This window comes from Canis lupus, chromosome 34 (assembly GCF_011100685.1).
Source record: "Canis lupus familiaris isolate Mischka breed German Shepherd chromosome 34, alternate assembly UU_Cfam_GSD_1.0, whole genome shotgun sequence".
NCBI lineage: Eukaryota > Metazoa > Chordata > Mammalia > Carnivora > Canidae > Canis > Canis lupus.
Genome location: NC_049255.1, coordinates 16,800,137 through 16,814,773, shown reverse-complemented (window position 1 = coordinate 16,814,773; position 14,637 = coordinate 16,800,137).

Here is a 14,637-nt window from a genome sequence, read left to right as displayed (position 1 = left end):
ACTCAGTATCTAAGAAGATGAAACCATTGGTTCAATGAATGAAAAGAATTCCCAAAGAAGAAAGAGCGTTGTAGCTAGTCCTGACTTTGTCCCTCTGTCCCCTTGAATTTAGATAGGACTCCTAAATGTCCAGCAGCCATCCTTCAACCATAAGATTATAAACCAACACCTTAAAAATAGTGGTGCAGAAAGAAAGCAGGAATCTGGGTCTTTAATGATGATATTGAGCCTCTGTACCAGGCCTAAACTGCCAATTTGCTATGTAAGAAAAATATCCTTTGTTTAAACAACTTGTAGTCAGTTTTTCTATTGTTTCTGGCCAAGGATATTCCTATATGACACATGAGATTGCTTCAGTGTGTTTCCTTCCTGATTCTCCTCAACGTCTCTGATAGTTCTCTCTCCCAGCCTCCTCTTTCTCTGCCAGTACCTAAATACTAAGGTTTCTATGTCTTCTGTCATTGGTCTGTTCTCATTTCTTGAATAATTTTCTCCATGTATACAGCTTGAACTGCCCCTTACATACCAATGAGTTTCCAATCTAGACCATGAATTTAGGTCTCTATGTTGAACCTGGACCGTTATTTTTAAGTACCTTAACGACATTTCCTCTTGCATGGCCATGAAGCAAATTCAGCCTATCCATAGTTAAACTCATTTTTTCCCATCCAGAGCTTACTTTTCCTCCTTCCTCACCTATTTTGGTTAGCAGTTTCACCTAAGATAGAAACTTTGGAATCTTCTAATCTTCATTTGCCCTCACAGGTCTCATCTAATTGGTCTCCAGATGCTACTGTGTCCATCTTCTTAATTCTTAGGTCATCCTTCCTTCCTTTCCTCCCTCAGCCATTGCTGTGGGCCAGGTGCCCACTCTCACATCTGGATTCATGCATCTCCCAGCTGGTTGTGTTGACTTCCTGCTCTTCCAGTCTAATGTATCTCAGCTGCCCAGCCAACTTCCTACAACACGAATCTGACCACCTCTGCCATTTAAGATGCCTCCCAGTGCTCCACCCCCATTGCCTAGGGCTAGTGGTTCTCAAATTTTTTCATCTGCATTACCTAAAGGAATTGTTCAAACACAAATTTTCTGGGCCCTCCTCCCATGTTTTTGATTCAGTAGGTCTGGAGTAAGTCCTAAAATGTGCATTTATTATTATTATCTTTTAAAGTAGGCTCCACACCCAACATAGGCCTTGAACGTATGACCTTGAGGTCAAGAGTCGCATGCTCTACCAACTGAGCCAGGTGCCCCCTAAAATGTGCATTTGTAACAAATTTAGGAATGATGCTGATCAGGAACCACACTTTGAGAACCTCTGGCCTAGACTAAAATTAAAGCTTATTAACACAAGTTTTAAGATCATTTACAATCTACCTTCCCAGTTTCTGGCTGTTGCTCCCCATATTCCCGAAGTTATTTTCAAAGTCACCTTCCATTTCTATGGAAACTCAAGGTCTTGACTCATTCTCTTCTCCCTGCCTGGAATGCATGTCATCCTTCTCATTCCTGGCAAACTCCTTTACCAATTATTCAAGGAAAGTCCAGCTCCAATCTTCCATTCTCTTAAAGAATTAATTTACTGTTTCCTCCTCTATACTCCTTGGCACTTCATACATAGGGTATTTTATAGTCTTGCTACTTAAACCATGGTCCTCAACTAACACTAGGGACATCACCTAGAAGCTAGTTAGAAATGCAGACTCTTAGGCCTTACCCCAGACCTACTGAATCAGAATCTGCAATTTAACAAGATCCCCAGGTGATTCCTGTGCAAAAAAAAGTGTGAGAGGCACTGCTGGGCACAGCTTCATGCTAGGCATTGTGATAGATGGTTTGATGACAATATTTTCTTTGATTCCTTCAGAAGTCTTATGGCTTATTATTTGCCCACAATTTATAGAGGAAGTAGAGGTTGGTAGTAGCAGAGCTGGGTTTCAAACCTACGGCCATCTGGCTTAAAAAAACCTTACTCTTGGGCAGCCCCAGTGGCCCAGCGGTTTAGCACCTGCCTTCGGCCCAGAGTGTGATCCTGGAGTCCCCGGACTGAATCCCACGTCGGGCTCCCTGCATGGAGCCTGTTCCTCCCTCTGCCTGTGTCTCTGCCTGTCTCTCTGTGTGTCTGTCATGAATAAATAAATAAAATCTTAAAAAAAATAACAAAAAAACCTATGCTTACTGTACTATACCTATTGTCTCCCTTTAACAGGTCTTTACACAAAGTATTGTTAATTATCTATCCATACATCTGGCTCCCTGTCCATCTCTAGATTTCAAGGATAAAAACAAGGAAGAACCATTGTTCTTTCTCATTGTCAACTCCAGTTCTGATAGCAACTTTGGGTAGGATGGGCTTCTTGAAGGAAAGAGTTTACATGAATTTTAAAAAGAGTTTACATGAATTTTAAAGCTGTTTTTTTAAAACAGCTTTATTGAGATATAATTCAAACACCACATAATTAACCCATTTAAAGTATACAATTAAGTGGTTTTAAATATATTTACAGAACTGTGCCATCATCACCACCATCAATTTTAAAACATATCATCACCCCCCAAACTGTATACCCATCAGCAATGACTCCGATTTCCCCCAGCACCCCAACTCCAGGCAACCATCAACCTACCCCTGTCTCTGTAGCTTTGTCTATTCTATATGTTTCACATAAATGGAATTGTACAATAGGTAGCCTTTTGTGACTGGCTTCTTTCACTTAGTGTGATGCTTTAAAAATTCAGCCATGCTGTAGCATGTATCAGTGTTTCCTTTCTCTTTACTGCTGAGTAAAATTCCATTATATGGATAGACCACCTTTTTTTAAAATTTATTTATTTATTCAGGAGAGACAGAGAGAGAGGCAGAGGGAGAAGCAGGCTCCATGCAAGGATCCCGATGTGGGACTCGATCCGGATCCTGGGATCAGGCCCTGAGCCGAAGGCAGTCGCTCAACCGCTGAGCCACCCAGGCATCCCAATACACCACTTATTTGTCCACTCATCAGCTGATAGACATTTGAGTTGCTTCCACATTTTGGCTGCTATAAATAGCACTGTTATCAACATTGATGTATACGTTCTTGTGTGGACATACATTTTCATTTCTCTGTTTATATACCTAGGAGTGGAATTGCTGGGTCATAATTCTGTGTTTAAGTTTTTTTTTTTTTTTTAAAGATTTTATTTATTTATTCATGAGAAACACACAGAGGAGAGAGAGGCAGAGACACAGGCAGAGGGAGAAGCAGGCTCCATGCAGGGAGTCCGATGTGGGACTTGATCCCGGGTCTCCAGGATCACACCCCAGGCCGAAGGCGTCCCTAAACCGGTGAGCCACCCGGGCTACCGTGTGTTTAAGTTTTTAAGGAAGGACCTGACAGACTGTTTTCTAAAGGAGCTACATTATTTTAAATATTCAGCAGCAGGATTCCATTTTTTCCATATCCTTGCCAACATTTGTCATTATTTACCTTTTTAAAAAATTCAATTTATTTAAGCTAAAAATAACTTATCTTTTTTATTACAGTTATTCTGGTATGAAGCTATTGTGGTTTTGATGTGCATTTCCCTAATAATGAATGATATTGAACATCTTTTCATGTGCTTGTTGGTTATTTGTAAATCTTCCTTGGAGAAATGTCTACTCAGATCTTTTGCCTATTTTTGAACTAGGTTATTTTATTTTTAACTTAAATTCATTTAAATTTTTTAAATAAGAAGGATCCATGCCTAATGTGGAGTTCAAACTCATGACCCTAAGATCAAAAGTTGCATGCTCGACTGACTGAACCAGCCAAGTGCTCCCTAATTTTATTCCATTTTTAAGAAGTAAACTCTACCCCAAAGTGAGGCTTGAATTCACAGCCCTGAGATCAAAGTCACACACTGTACTGACAGAGCCAGCCAGATGCCCCTCCCCTACTTTAGTTTTAGTTCTAAGTGTTCTCTATAAGTTATGAGTTGAATTGTGTCCTTCTACCTTCCCTCCAAAGATGTGATGTCCTAACCCCCAATACCTCAGAATTAAGACTTTATACAGCCTTTACAGCTATAACCAAGTTAAAATGAGGTCTTAGAGTGGTCCCTAATCCAATATGACTGGTATTCTTTTTTTTTTTTAAGATTTTATTTATTTATTCATGAGAGACACACACACACACAGAGGCAGAGACACAGGCAGAGGGAGAAGCAGGCTCCATGCAGGGAGCCCGGGGGACTCGATCCTGGGTCTCCAGGGTCAGGCCCTGGGCTGAAGGCGGCGCTAAACCACTGAGCCACCTGGGCTGCCCTATGACTGGTATTCTTATGAAAAGGGAAAAACCTGGACATGCACACAGTTGAATCATCATATGAAGATGAAGGCAGAGATCAAGGTGATATAGCAGAAGCTAAGAAACACAAGAAATTGCCAGAAAACATCAGAAGCTATATGAGAGGTACAGAACATATTCTCCTTCACAGCACTCAGAAGAAACCAACCCTTTTGAAAATTTGATCTCAGAATTCTAGCCTCCAGAACTGGGACACGATACATTTTTGTTGTGGAAGCCACTCAGTCCATAGAACTTTGTTATGGTAGCCTCAGGAAACTAGTACAGTACATCTTCTAGATAGGAGTCCCTTATCAGATAACATGATTTGAAAATATATTCTCCAATTCTGTGGATTATCTTTTCTGTTTCTTGATGGTATCCTTTAGAACACAGGAGTTTTTAATTTTCACGAAGTTCAATTTAACTTTTTAAAAGTTTTATTTATTTAAGTAGTCTCTACATCCCACGTGGGGCCCAAACTCAACCCCCAAATCAAGAGTCACATGCTCTTCTGACTGAGCCAGCTAGATGGCCCTGCAGGGTTAATTTTTGAGGCCAGTCTTTGAGGTTTGTTCTGATCCTAGGAAGGGTCTTCGCTGTTTTCTTTCCTTAGTTCTCGATGATAAACTAGCTTGCTTATGATGTTCTCTGATCTCTTGGAGCCACCAGGCTCCCCTTAACTGTTTACCACCATTATTTTCAAGACCTCTCGTAGGTTTGAACTTTCCCACAATTTTTTAAAAAATATTTTATTTATTTATTCATGAGAGAACAGAGAGAGAGGGAGAGACACAGGCTGAGGGAGAAGCTCCCTGCAAGGAGCCCAATGTGGGACTCAATCCTGGGATCCCAGGATCATGCCCTGGCCAAAGGCAGATCACACGTCTTTTTTTTGTTTGTTTGTTTGTTTGTTTGTTTGTTTTAAGATTTTATTTACTTATCCCACAATTGTTTAAAATAAAGTCAGGGGATCCCTGGGTGGCGCAGCGGTTTGGCGCCTGCCTTTGGCCCAGGGCACGATCCTGGAGACCCGGGATCGAATCCCACATCAGGCTCCCGGTGCATGGAGCCTGCTTCTCCCTCTGCCTGTGTCTCTGCCTCTCTCTCTCTCTCTCTGTGACTATCATAAATAAATTAAAAAAAAAATTTAAAAAAAAATAAAAATAAAAATAAAATAAAATAAAATAAAGTCAGCTTTACAAGCAGAATGCTTGGGGGGTGTAGCCTCTGGTCTGCTCTTTGGGGGTGGAACCTCTAACATACAAGAGTGGGGTGGCTGGAGGAAGGGTGCCTTAGCCTCTCAGTGATATTCACCTGGAAGTTAGCCTAGGACACACAGAGATGAGGGGATGAGGGGATGAGGAATACTAGTGGCCTGCCCTTCTCAAGAAGATATCCTTGACTGATAGCTGGCGTGAGCCCCACCTTCTTGACCACACTAGCTAGGAGTGTAGCTTCTGTCGCACTGAGTTAGGTGGGAGGTGGGGTTGAGAATGTGTAGGGGCTTAACATGCTACAGACTCTGTTCTTACTAAACTTTAGTAGATTTTCTTGAATGAGTGTTTCTTCACTTACTATATGCCCTTAGGGCAATTTCTAGAGCCTTTAAACGTGGTTTTTAGCCACCATTATTTTCAAGACTTCTCTTAGGTTTGAACTGCCCCACAATTTTTTTTTTAAGATTTTATTTATTTATTCATGAGAGACACAGAAAGAGAGAGAGAGAGAGAGGCAGAGACACAGGCCGAGGGAGAAGCTGGCTCCTTGCAGGGAGCCCGATGAGGGACTCAATCCTAGACCCGGATCATGCCCTGAGCTGAAGGCAGATGCTCAACTGCTGAGCCACCAGGAATCCCTTTTTAAAATTATTTATTTATTTATTATATATTTTTTAAAAAGATTTTATTTATTCATGAGAGACAGAGAGAGAGAGGCAGAGACACAGGCAGAGGGAGAAGCAGGCTCCATGAAGGGAGCTCTTTAAAAAAAAAAAATCATTTTTACCAGTTACATTTGTTTTGCTGGGGTGTGGGTCCACATAACTCTTCACATCACCCTTCTAGGAGTAATTTATAACGTTTTGATAAAAACAGGATTATTGCAGCTGTGGAGGTAGGGTTATACATGGTGGGTAGGGCTAGCAGTAATAGAATAAGTCAGGAGTAGAAGATTGGGTAGCGATCAATTAACACTTTCAGGTAGCATAACAAGAGAGTGGCAGGGGCACCTGGGCAGCTCAGTCTGTTAAGCATCTGCCTTCACCTCAGGTCATGATCCCAGGATCCTGGGATTGAGCCCCATTTCAGGCTCCCTGCTCAGTGGGCAGCCTGCTTCTCCTTTCTCCCTGCTTGTGCTCTCTATCTCTCTCTGTTAAATAAATAAAGTCTCAAAAAAAAAAGCCAACCAAAACCAAACCAAACATGAGAGAGGTAGTAGCTGTGAGCCAAAGCAAGGACTGCTAAAGAACTTTAGAGGTTTTAGAACTTCCCTATTCCTTTGTTTTTCAATGTAACCCTTATTCTTCCCATAGTGATTCACAGTCAAGTAAGTATTCATTACCTACTCTGTGCCAGGCACTTTGTCAGGTCCTAGGAATGGAGTTAGGTTAACAAGACAGACTTGGTCCTTGCCCTCAAGGAGTAAAGAAGAAATCCATTTGGAAAATCAGGAAAGGTTTTATAGAAGAAGCAGCATTAGAGTTGGACTCAGAAGCAAGAAAAGGTTGCTCCAAACCTAAATTTAGACAGAAACCCAAAACCTAATGATAAGGTCAGGGGAAGTCACTGTTATGTAAGATGCTGGGAAATCATTAGGAATGTAACAACATATATTGATGAGATTTTTCAGTTCTAGGCAAATTCAAAATAGCTCATTTGTCACCAGCACTCTATCTTCTCTTTTCTCTCTTTTCACTTTTCAGTGACCTGGGGCTTTCCAAAACTATCCACTAAGTCATCTTATTCCAGCTAGTCCTTGGATCTCACCAAATAAGAAATGGCCCTTTCCAGCTAGTCCTTGGATCTTACCAATTAAGAAATGGTTCCTGATTTTAAAGAGTCCATAACCTGGGGGAAGGAGGTAAAGAGTCAAGTAAACAGTAAAGTACCATGACAGAGGTATATAAAAGGGGTATTGGGGTTACAGAAGAGTTCATCTAACTCAGACTGAGGTGGGAAGAGAGTGGTCATGGGAGTTCCCCTGAGGAAATGAATTCTAAGCTCTTTCAGAGAATGGGAAAGATAGCTGGAGGTTAGGAATTCCTGGAGAAGAAAGCCAAGGCACAGAGACGAGTAAACCCATGAAACATCCTCCTCCTTCCCCGGACCCCCACTGCCACCCAAGATTTGGGGAATTTCATATTGTATTTATTTTGTCGAGAAGCAAAGCCTACCTCTTCCTTTTTTAAAAATTTTTTATTTATTTATGATAGTCACAGAGAGAGAGAGCGCGCGCGGCAGAGACACAGGCAGAGGGAGGAACAGGCTCCATGCACCGGGAGCCTGATGTGGGATTCGATCCCGGGTCTCCAGGATCGCGCCCTGGGCCAAAGGCAGGCGCCAAACCGCTGCGCCACCCAGGGATCCCAAGCCTACCTCTTCCTGAAGAATTCAGATCTCTCTCCCTGGGCCTTAGCAGCCAGCTAGTTATATGAACTAGTGTCAATCAATTGATTGTTTTCAGCAGGGATTTCAATCAAGGAGTAAGTGAGGTAAAGATAAATTTGTTAGCTGTTATGGTGGATGGGCAGACATGTTCTCTCCAGATTATTTCTGCTTAAAGATCACTGTTTCACGTCCTGCTTCATGGCTCTTTTGAGCTGTCCCAGTTTCTGTTTTCCAGTTCTGATACTTGGCTCCCTCATCAATTCTCTGACCCTTGGCTGCCTTCCAACATATTCCTTATTCAGATATAGTTCGTTTCAGTCATATGCCAACTTTGATCTTAAAGTCAAACCATTTGGGAGGCTCTTCCACAAGAGGTCAGATGAAGGCCTGAACTAAGACATTGAGAGGAGGGATAGAAACATAGATGGAGGGGATCCCTGGGTGGCTCCGTGGTTTGGCGCCTGCCTTTGGCCCAGGGCACAATCTTGGAGTCCCAGGATCGAGTCCCGCGTCTGGCTCCGGGCATGGAGCCTGCTTCTTCCTCCTCCTGTGTCTCTGCCTCTCTCTCTCTCTTTCTGTGTGTGTGTCTATCATAAATAAATAAATAAATCTTAAAAAAAAAGAAACATGGATGGATGGAGAGAAAGATAGGTAGACATATTTAGATATCAAAGTGGAAGAGTTCGTGGCACAAGGTAGGTACTCAATAAATATTTGTATGATTGAATAACAGAAAAAAAATTACTCCTAGATTTCTGGCTTTGATAAGCAATTTTGTTGCTATTTGCTGCACAAGAGAGAATGCAAGATAAGTGAATATTTTTGGAGAAGGAGATTCTAGAGTTTAAGGTGCTAGTAATCCCATATTAAACACTTAGGCAGAAATCTCTAAAAGACATTTGGATACAAGTGGGGTGTCTTTTTGGCACAGTTGGTGGAGCATGCAACTCTTGATCTTGGGGTAGTGAATTCAAGCCCCATATTGGGCATAGAGTTTACTTAAAATAATATTAAATTAAAAAAAACATTTGGATACAAGTATATTGACCTAATATTTATATTTAGAAGTCATAAAATACAGTTATAACTGGAGCCATAGAAGTGAGATACTGGTGAGAATGGCTAAAATGAGTAAGATCAGAAACAACAAATGTTAGCCTGGATGTGGAGAAAGGGGAACTCCTTACACTGTTGGTGGGAAAGCAGGCTGGTGCAGTCACTCTGGAAAACAGTGTAGAGGTTCCTCAAGAAGTTAAAAGTAGGGGCAGTCCGGGTGACTCCACGGTTTAGTGCTGCCTTCAGCCCAGGGCCTGATCCTGGAGACCCAGGATGGAGACCCATGTCGGGCTCCCTGCATGGAGCCTGCTTCTCCCTCTGCCTGTATCTCTGCCTCTTGTCTCTGTGTGTCTCTCGTGAATAAATAAATAAAATCTAAAAAAAAAAAAAAAAAAAAGTTAAAAGTAGAGCAACCCTATGACCCAGCAATTGGACTACTGGGTATTTACCCTGAAGATACAGATGTAGTGAAATGCAGGGACACCTGCACCCCAGTGTTCATAGCAGCAATGTCCACAATCGGCAAACTGTAGAAGGAGCTGAGATGTCCTTTGACAGATGAATGGATAAAGAAGATGTGGTGTATATATAGAATGGAATTTACTCAGCCATCAGAAAGGATGAATAGCTATCATTTACATTAACATGAATGGAACTGGAGGATTATGCTGAGTGAAGTAAGTCAATCAGAGAAGGACAATTATCATATGGTTTCACTCATATGTGAAATATAAGAAATAGTGAAAGGGTCCATAAGAGAAAGGAGGGGAAACTAAGTGGGAACAAATTAGAGAGGAAGACCAACCATGAGAGACTCTTAACTCTGGGAAACAAACTGAGAGTTGCTGAAGAAGGTGGGGGAGGAGGTGGGTAACTGGATGATGGGCATTAAGGAGGGCATGTGATATGATGAGCATTGGGTGTTATACTCTATGTTGGCAAATTCAATTTAAATAAAGAAAAAAAAGAAAGAAGTGGATAAATTACCCAGGATAATTATCTGCAAGGTAAGAAGAAAGCCTCCTTACTGGGGATTTAGGACAGAGGTAGAAGAAGAGAACATGAAAGAGCAAAGGAAAAGTATGACTACAGCCAAGATAGAAAAAATGTAATTAAGAACATCAAATTTATAGAAAGTTATATAAAACAAGGGCTTCTGATTTAGCAACAAAGATATAATTGGCACTCTTAGCAAGTGTGATTTCTGTCATGGTATGTATGCATCAGATTGCAGTGTAGTAAGAAGTGAGAGGCAAAAGAGAGATTTAATTATTATTATTATTATTTTTTAGTAATCTCTATGCCCAATGTGGGACTCGAACTCACACTGTGAGATCAAGAGTCCCATGCTCCACCAACTGAGCCAATCAGGCACCCCAAAAGGAGAGATTTTTAATTTATCATTATTTATTTTTAAATTATTTTAATTTTTATTAAGCATAGTAGTTGTATTTTATTTTATTTTCAAAATTTTATTTAAATTCGAGTTAGTTAACATATAGTATAATATTGTTTTCAGGAGTAGAATTTAATGATTCATCACTTACATGTTAACACCCAGTGCTCAATATGACAAGTGCCCTCCTGAATACTATCACCCAAGGAGAGATTTTTTAAAAAAGATTTATTTATTTGAGAGAGAGAGAGAGAGCATGTGCACAAGTTGGGGGAGGGACAGAGGCAGAGAATTTCCAAGCAGACTCCATGCTGAGCTCAGAGCCTGCTGCAGGGTTTGATCTCACGACTCATGAGATCATGACTTGAATCGAAATCAAGAAGCTTAACTAACTGAGTCATCCAGGTACCCCAGGAGAGACTTAAAAAAAATAAATAAATAAAGTGGAGAAGGGAACTTAGAACTGCAGAAAGGATTTTAAAGATGAGACAAGCTGGAGTATGTATAAATGCTATGGGAAAGTACTCATAAAGAGGTTGAAAATCAGAGAGAGAGGTAGAGGGATATCCTGAAAACGCTAGACAAGAAGGATTCAGAGTTTAGATGGAGGACAGATACCTAAATCATGGAGGAGAGAGGATGAGAAATAAGTAGGGGAGGGCAAGATGCTGGGAGTCTATTTCATATCTTTAAGTCTTCAAAGGAAAAGGCAAGATCAACTGCTAAGAACATAAGAGAAGACAGTAGAGTTCTCCAGGAGAGTGAGGAACAAGTTGTCATAAAGGGAAAAAGAGAGAGGGTAGGTTCTCTGAAGGTTTGCCAAGAGTATCTTGCCCCAGTGAGGTTGGAGATCACAACATTTTAGAGGTATCAGTTTGTAGCTAGTTGATTTTCTTTATCAGTAGTCAATATCTTGGGAGTAGGAGCAGAGAATGCCAATAATTGGGCTGATTCCCATGTGGGCAGAGGAGAGAAAGTGGGATGGGAGATCAGAAGGGTGAGCAGATTTTGAGTGCTGGTGAGAGTGGTTGGAGCAACATTGTAACTACGGAGTGTAGCCTAGGAAGGGAGAGTAGGCAACCTGGGGACCTGCATGAAGAGATGCTAGAAGATTGGAGGGCTGGATAAGTTCACAAGTAAAGTCATGGAATGAGAGAGGAAGGAAAGGAAGGCTGTGGCAAAAGACAGAAAGACTTTAGAGGTTAAGGTTTCATAGGAAGAGTAATTCTGGGCGATGAAAGGACCTAAGGCAAGGCCTTGTGAGTTACTGGAATGAGTGGGGGTGAAGGTCTGTTGACTAGAGGTCAAAATACTGTGAGGCGAGAGCAAAGGGATAGGTTCTATACGCTGAAATGACCCAGGATAATGGCAGAAATCAAAACTAAAGAGCAAGACTTTGAGTCAGGTGTCAAATTTGCTATAAACAACACGGTGAAATGGTAGGTATTTGGAAACCACAATTTGAGAAGTGGCAAATACAACAAACTAGGGCATTAGGGGGCCCCCGACTGGCTCACTCAGTAGAGCGCATGCAACTCTTGATCTCAGGGTTATGACTTCAAGCCCCATGTTGGGTGTGGAGCCTACTTAAAAAACAAAAAACCGGGCAGCCCAGGTGACCCAGCGGTTTAGCGCCGCCTTCGGCCCAGGGTCTGATCCTGGAGACCCGGGATTGAGTCCCATGTCAGGCTCCCTGCATGGAGCCTGCTTCTCTCTCTCTCTCTCTCTCTCTCTCTCTCTCTCTCTCTGTCTCTCATGAATAAATAAATAAAATAAAATCTTTAAAAAACAAAAACCAAAAAAACCTCTAGGGCATTAGTGTAATATCGTTTCCCTGTCTCAGCAAGCAGCCTTTTCCTGATTGCTATGCAGTGTGTTCCCTGACAGAAAGCTTCGGGAGCACAAGGCCTGTCTTGTTTGATGTGTTCATCCCACGGCACCTTGCCCAGTGCTTGGCACCGTTGGAAAGAAGGGACCATAACATCGCTTTACTCTGGAAATTGAGGATTCTTTATCCCCGTTTACACAGTTCTCAATAACTGCAATGCCCAGAGCTTCCTCTATCACACTATATATAATTTTTCTGCTCACATGTCTGCTTGCCCTGTATCAGTCCATAAGCCTTAAGAGCAGGGACTGTCACATTCATTGATGCAATGCCAGCAGGAAACACTCTGCCTGACCCACATCAAGGACTCCAATGTTTGCCAAATAAATGAATAAATACATGAATGAAGTTTCTAAGCTAGTAATCACTACAATTCCTGATTAAGCACCATTGTCATGTACTGTACTGACTGCTTTTACATTCTGAGTTAATCCTCAAAACAAGCCTAAGTGGGAAGGGGGGAAACTAGAGCTTAGAAAGGTTAAATACCTTACCCAAGGACACTCAGGCAGTAAACGTTAAAGCTGGCATTTGTAAACAGTTGACTTTATTTATTTATTTATTTTTAGATTCTTTTAAAAATTTATTTATGATAGACATAGAGAGAGAGAGAGGGGCAGAGACACAGGCAGAGGGAGAAGCAGGCCCAATGCCAGGAGCCCATCCGTGGGACTCAATTCCGGGACTCCAGGATCGCGCCCTGGGCCAAAGGCAGACGCCAAATCACTGAGCCACCCAGGGATCCCCGACTTTATTTTTTAAATATTTTATTTATTTATTCATGAGAGACACACAGAGAGAGGCAGACACAGGCAGAGGCAGAAGCAGGCTCCCTATGGGGAGCCCGAAACAGTTGACTTTAAAACCTATTTTCACATTATGTTGCCACTAAGCCTAGTCTAGTGTAACAACTAGAACTTTCCAGAAAATCAAGTAGTGGATGGGTTCCACAGTGCTAATTTTATCATTAGGGCAGTGTTTCCCAAGGGACTTTTTTTCTACGTATGTCAGTCCTGTGTCCTCTGAGATGAGATCAAATATGCAAAGATTTTTAAAAAAGATTTTATTTATTTATGAGAGACACACAGAGAGAGGCAGAGACATAGGCAGAGGGAGAAGCAGGCTCCCTGCTGGAAGCCCGATGTAGAACTCAATCCCAGCACCCCAAGATCACAACCTGAGCGGAAGGCAGATGGCCAACCACTGAGCCACCCAGGTGCTCCAAATATGCAAAAATTTTAATGAAAACATGCAAAGAAATGCCCTGTGAGGGAAAGCATGGAGAGCCATTAGATGCTAAAAGCAAATGAAGGGAAGAGGGAAAGAAGGTTGGATAGAAATATCCTGCATTACCATGTAGTCTAATGAAGGTTGGACAAAATACAGGGGGAATCATGGAACCAAAAATCCATGATCAGGAGAGACTTGTCTTGGGCACCTGGGTGGCTCAGTCAGTTAGGAGTCCAGCCAACTCTTGATTTCTACTTGGGTTATGATCTAAGGTTGTGAGATTGAGCCCCATGTCAGACTCCGCCCTGGGTAGGGAGCCTGCCTAAGATTTTCTCCCTCTCCTTCTGCTTCTCACCCCCACCATCCCGTTCTTTAAACAAAACAAAACAAAACAAAACAAAACAAAAAACAGAAGAAAAATAAAAAGAAGAGAATGGTCTTTCAGAACAAATGTATGTTAAGTAACCCTGCCACAAGACACTGGCTGGGAGCAGCTGGTGGGAGGTGTGGCCTCTGCAAAAGCAAGCTGGATTTTAAAGCCAGCAGCTGGGGCATTATTTGGTCAGTTATGCTCCCTGTGGTTGGAAGCTGGTCAGGCCCCCATTTCCATGGCTGCCATACCACACTAGAAAGCTTTTTGAAGAGTTGCTTTCTGTTTTGTTTTATCTCTTCTGTTGTATACATGTGAACACTGAATTTCTATAAAGCCCTATCAGCTTTGGTATCACCCACCAAACCCCAGTAGAATGGAGTGTAAACAAATAAATATGATTATTTATTTATTTGAGTCAGAGGGTGTGTGCAAGTGGAAGGAGGGACAAAGGGAAAGAATCTTCAAGCAGACTCCTCACAGACAGTGGAACCCGACCCAGGCCATGATGATCCCATGACCCATGAGATCATGACCTAGGCTGAAACCAAAAGTCAGAGGCTTAACCAGCTGTACCACCTGGGCACCCCTAAATATGATCTTTTAAAATCTTTTCTTCTTCCATGTGGACAAGATGCTTCCCTTTATTGCACTTTCTCTAAATAAAAGGGCATCAGTGCTCAAAGCCTGGACTCTTTGGACTGATTTCTCTTCAGTGCTTTGGTGGCAGTACATATGTACTGATTATTATATTTATCAAATGTACTCAAAAATCCTATTT